Genomic DNA, 5,825 nt, shown 5'->3' with positions numbered 1-5,825 from the left:
ATGGATGAAAACTTACCAGAGGCTTTAATTAAATTCAAATAAACAGTCCACTCTGACTACAAAAAAGTGGTTTGAGGCTTTCAGATAAGGCTCACGTGACAAAGGCCAGAACATGGAAGGGGACGACTCAGGCTTAAAAGACCAGAAGGAAGCAGCAGCCGCTCAGATCTGGGCAGTCTTCCTGGAGAGATGGTCCCGTTCTTGCTCCTGGTGGCCCTTCTGTCCCCTACTGTGGAGGCAGGTGAGTGACGGTCCCACCCTCAGAGGCCCAGTCCCACCCTACATGGACAGACCTGCCCAGATGCTACACTCTTGCACGGCCTGGCCTGGTCCATCTAAGAAAATTTCTGAACTCAGGAAACCCTGATCCCATCTCCCCTGTTCAAACTTTGGCTCCATGAGCACAGTGGGCAGGCTGGAATCTTTCTTTCAGGGAAAATCATCGGGGGCCATGAGCCCAAGCCTCACTCTCTCGTCCCTACATGGCGTTTCTTCGGTTCAAGATTTCAGGCAAATCTTACATATGTGGGGGCTTCCTTGTGCGTGAGGACTTCGTGCTGACAGCAGCTCACTGCCTGGGAAGGTGAGGAGCAGTGCCCGGGCCCCCATTCCTCTGCTGAGCCCTCCCAGGGAACCCTCTTAGGAGCTGCAGACCGTGCCACCAGGTAACACAGGAAGCTAGTCAGACATTGGGAGAGAGGGACAGGTCAATGCGGTCACACATGGAGAGAAGGGACTGATCAAACCTGGAACATAAGGAAGCCAAGGTTGTGGCCTGGAGCCACAGTGCTAATGTGATGAGAAATTCATGTTATCCTTAGAGATACTCAAGCTCAAGCAGGACTGAACACCCTGTGTGGACTTTAGAAACTGCCACCCTGCCCAGGCTGCCAGGGAGCAGACAGTTTAGAGATGCTCAGCCCCAGAGCCCACTGCCTAGAATTTTGCCACACCCTTCCCCTGCCCTGTCCCAAGTTTTGCCCTGTCCAAGCTGTGCTCTTTCCTCCTGGCTCCTGGACCATTTCTCCTGTGACACCCCCTCCCTTTCTGCTCTCTGTGAAGCTCAATTAATATCACTGTGGGGGCCCACAACATCATGGACCGAGAGAGGACCCAGCAGGTCATCCAAGTGAGAAGAGCCATCCCGCACCCACACTATAATGATGAAAACTTTGGCCAACGACATCATGTTACTGCAGGTGGGACACGTGGCTGCACTGAGTCCGGGACACTTCCATCCAGGGTTCTGCCATCCCCCGTGAACTCATTCCTGACCCTCCTCCTGTACAACACCTCCGTGGTCCCAATGCTGAGAAGAAGGCAACCCTATTACTGTCCTGTAGCCTCTGTGGGCCAACAGTATGTGAGAATGCTTTTCCTCTAACATTCAGCTGACTAGGAAGGCTGAGATGACGGATGCAGTGAGCCTCATCAATCTGCCCAGGAGCTTGGAGAAGGTGAAGCCAGGGATGATGTGCAGTGTGGCTGGCTGGGGGCAACTGGGGGTAAATATGCACTCTGCAGACAAACTACAGGAGGTGGATCTTGAAGTCCAAAGTGAGGAGAAATGTATTGCTCGCTTCAAAGACTACATCCCCATCACGCAGATATGTGCTGGAGATTCAACCAAGAGGAAGAATTCTTTCTTGGTGAGATCCCCAGTGTTATCCGAGCAAAACCCTGGGCCCAGCTGAGCTGGGATGATGGGTGGCCATGGGAACAAAGCTTGCCCCTTTGTCCCCAGCCTGTCCTGTGTCCCTGGGGGGTGATCACTGCCTCACAGTCACAAATGGGTGAGGCTTCTTGCAGGAGGAGCAGCAGGATTGTCAATGCAAGGGTGGAACATCAAGACCAACAAGGCCCTGATATCAGCCAGGACCCCTAACTGAGCCCACCCACCCCAGGGTGGCAAGGAGACCAGACCTGAAGAAGGTGAGTTTGGACCTGAAGAAGGTGAGCTCAACCCTTGCTCTCTCTGCCCACAGGGTGACTCTGGGGGCCCACTTGTGTGTAATGGTGTTGCCCAGGGCATTGTGTCCTATGGAAGTGATGATGGGACAACTCCAAATGTCTACACCAGAATCTCCACCTTTCTGTCCTGGACCAGAGAACAATGAGATGGTACAAAAACCAGGGATCAGCATGACGTGTTTTGAGATGGACCCCTCCATCTTCCCTGGGATTGGAAGCATTGGTCAACGTGTGTGAAGGAAGGTTGCCTGGAACTTAATAAACATTCATCTCTTGAAAGTAATCACTGATTGCTCCATTATTCACAAATTCATTAGGTACCTTCTCTGTCAGGGAAACATCTGTTCACATTTCTGATCTGTTAGTGGCTTCCCCCTCCAGCACATACACTGCTCCTCCCACCCCCACCTTCCATTCTCTGGAATAAAATCTTCTGCTGTACCTACAGCCAGTTCCCTCCAGTCACATGTCCCCAGTGCCAGCTCCCCCTCAGGCTGCCCGTGAGCTCCATCAGAGAAGGGAGACCCCTCCTCAGGAACACAGGACCCTCTTGTCCACGACCCTTGTGTCTCATCCATATGCCCTCCTCCTCGTCAACACCTACTTCCCTCCCCCACATCCCAGGGTCCAGGGGGCAACAGAAGAGAATCCAGATTCAGGAAGGGGACCACCTGAGAAACTCTGGGGTCGAGGGGGGCACTTGTCCACCCTAACAGAAATGGGGGAGGTTTACAAAGGTGTGGCTCACCCCATGAGTGTTCCTCCCTGCATCGGAGACAGAGGTCAGAAGCCTGAGAAAGTTTCAGAAGGCCTTCAGTATGCCTAGGGCCAGCTTGAGTTCCTGTCACAGCCCTGTCTTGGAGTCCTGGGCCCAGGGCTCTGTGCAGTCTCTGGTGTCCTGAGGGCACATCCTCCTTCAGCCCCAAGTGATCTTCAAGGAGCTCCTCCACCTTGGGCTGAGCCAGCCTCTCCCATCTCCATCATTCCCACATGTATGTATGTTTCTATAAAGGAAAGCAATAGTAACAAATATTTTTAGATGCAAGGTATCCTAATATTTCAAAGGTGTCCCATACCCAATAGCTTATTGAATAATTTTTTCTGTTCTATCTTTCAATAATCTCTGAATTTTCATGTAAGAATCTATAGAGGAAACGAATCTCATTTTTAAAACATGCAGCTTAGAGAAGGCGGGGCTAAACAGAAGTGATTTGCTGGACGTTTGCATGGTGAGTGAACTTCCACCATGGCAAAATGTATTTTGCGTGTAAAAGCAACACATATAATCATATAAAGATAGCTAAATACATAACATATAAGTAAGAAATTTAAAATTGCCTACAATTTCACCACCCGCAGATCATCATCATCAATGTTTAAACTTGTGTCCTTCTGCTCTGTTTATTCATAAGAGGCTCTTGCTACAACTCACTCGCACTTGGCTTGTTTAGAACTCCTGTGATCTTTTCCATTCCTCTTTCTTCTGTCTCATACTGGTGACAGTGTTGGAATCATCTGCACATGTTCAGGATGGCCTGGCCCAGAGACATCAGAGATGTGGTTCTCTCGTCTCTGGACAGGGAATATTAGTGGAGAGTAATTATTAGGGTGATCACCATCACTTATCTCATCACCTCACACCAGTAACCGGCATTTTTGGAGAGGAAGTCTCTTCCCCTCACAGGAGCCCTGATTTGGATGGGACAGCCCCCAACTCAGCTCAAGGAATGCTGGATACCTCAGCACAAGCCAAGCCAGTCAGGTCACTGAATGCTGAAGGACCCAGTGATGGTTGGTTGTGGTCCAATGAGTATCAAGTCCAAGACTTTTGTTCAACACTGTGGGATAGGAACATTTCTGTCACAGAATATTTACATTTGAAGAGCTGATTGTAAGCCCAACAGAAATGTGAGGCTGGAACCCTGGCAAGATAGGAAAGGAGGTTGCTGTTTGGTTCACTTTGGTGAGTTCAGGTCTATCTGCTCCCAAACCAAGTTCAGCCACTTCCTCACACTAGGCAATGAGCAGACCCCTCATCATAGTACTCACCAGCTTGTCCTCTACCCACCTATTCTAGGTCTGCCTCTGTGCCCTGTCAGCTTCACAGGGTTAGGAGCTGAATCTCTCATATCCCTGAACCTCCCCTATTGAGTAATTATTCATGATATTATCAGAATCATAAAAGTACCAAGAGTGGAGAAATGGAGATTCAATTACTGAGAGGCTCCTGAGGATCCAGCTCCTCTTGGTGTGATAGGGAAAAAATTTGGTATTCTGTTATACATGATGACACATCTCTGGGAACGCTGGCTCCCAAGTAATGAGCTTTAAGCTAAAATACCTTTGTTTAGCTCACAGGAAACAAGCCCACTGATGAAAGACTGCAAGACACAAGAAATTAACACAACCATCCTGAGGCTAGTGGAACCAGGAAATGTTTGACTTTATTCCGTTCCCTTCTAGTATAAAAGTAGCCTGAATTCTAACTCAGGTTAGGTGGTTCTTTGAAACACGAGTCCACCATCTTCTTGGTCTGCTAGCTTTCTGAATAAAGTTGCTATTCCTTGTTTCAACAACTTGTCTCATGATTTTTTGGCCTGTTGCTTAGCAACTAGTACAAGCTTGAACTAGGTAACACTGGGTGCACCACAGCCTTCACTACTTATTCCTTCTGGTGAGTCTTTGTGTGTGAGTGTGGTGACAGTGTCATTCTCTCCCAATCCAGGGCAGAGAAGGTGGTCATCTGTAGAATGCTGACACCTGGCTAGTGGGGAGTACAGCTCTGGGAGGTCGGTAGGGACACTGAGGCTCCCCTCCTTTCTTCCCCTGTGCTTTGTGTCTGGAAGGAAGAAACCCCAGCAGCTGTGAGCTGGACAGACCTTTGGGAAGATGCAGCCACTCCTGCCAGAGAAGGCAATGGCACCCCACTCCAGTACTCTTTCCTGGAAAATCCCATGGACAGAGGAGCCTGGTAGGCTGCAGTCTATGGGGTTGCTAAGAGTCGGACACGACTGAGTGACTTCACTTTGACTTTTCACTTTTATACATTGGAGAAGGAAATGGCAACCCACTCCAGTGTTCTTGCCTGGAGAATCCCAGGGACGTGGGAGCCTGGTGGACTGCTGTCTATGGGTCGCACAGAGTCGGACACGACTGAAGCAACTTAGCAGCAGCAGCAGCAGCATAGCCACTCCTGCTCCTGATGGCCTTTTTTCTGCCTCCCGGGCTGCGACCAGTGAGTGACCGCCCATTCCTGAGGGTGTAGCCCATCTCACCAAGCCTCCTGCAGTCCTGACCCTTCTGCACCCCTCTAGTTTCTGAACCAGGTCCCATCCCAACCAAGAACATGTTTGATGCCACATAGACACTCAGCAAGGAGAGGTGGCAGGCAAGCAGGGAGATTTTCACTAAGATCTTCCATGGGTCTCAGCCTGTCTCACCACCAGAGAAATGGGTTGTGCATTTGGTAGAGGATGTGAAGCTACAGAACACAAGTAAAATCCCTCACTCCAGCCACGAAAAGACAACCCAGACAAACCAACCACTGTACGGGAGTTGTCAGTGGACCCAGCTTATGAACCAGTGCCTTCCACCCCTCACTCCTGTCCAGGATAGGAGCCAGGTGTGCGATTGATCGGAAGTGGCTAGATGACAGCACCCAAAGCTCTCCAGGTGTCTTGGCTCTTTCCCAGGCCCCAAGCAGCTCATTTTTGCCCCTCCTCGCCTCTCTCTCAGGTCCTTAGCTACTCCACTGTCTGTGGCAGTGCCCTCCACCCACCCCTGTGACCTGAAGCCCCAACGACCTCAGCCAAAAGCTAATTGGAGGCCACTTGTGCAGCCAAAGAACATTTTCT

General features: G+C 50.2%; 1 pseudogene; it reads left to right on the top strand.

The window, feature by feature from the left end:
* Positions 1 to 171: 171 nt before the first annotated feature.
* Positions 172 to 2,254, top strand: LOC108634538 (annotated as a pseudogene).
* Positions 2,255 to 5,825: the final 3,571 nt, after the last annotated feature.

Source organism: Capra hircus, unplaced genomic scaffold, assembly GCF_001704415.2.
Source record: "Capra hircus breed San Clemente unplaced genomic scaffold, ASM170441v1, whole genome shotgun sequence".
NCBI lineage: Eukaryota > Metazoa > Chordata > Mammalia > Artiodactyla > Bovidae > Capra > Capra hircus.
This window is presented reverse-complemented; position numbering and strand designations above follow the sequence as displayed.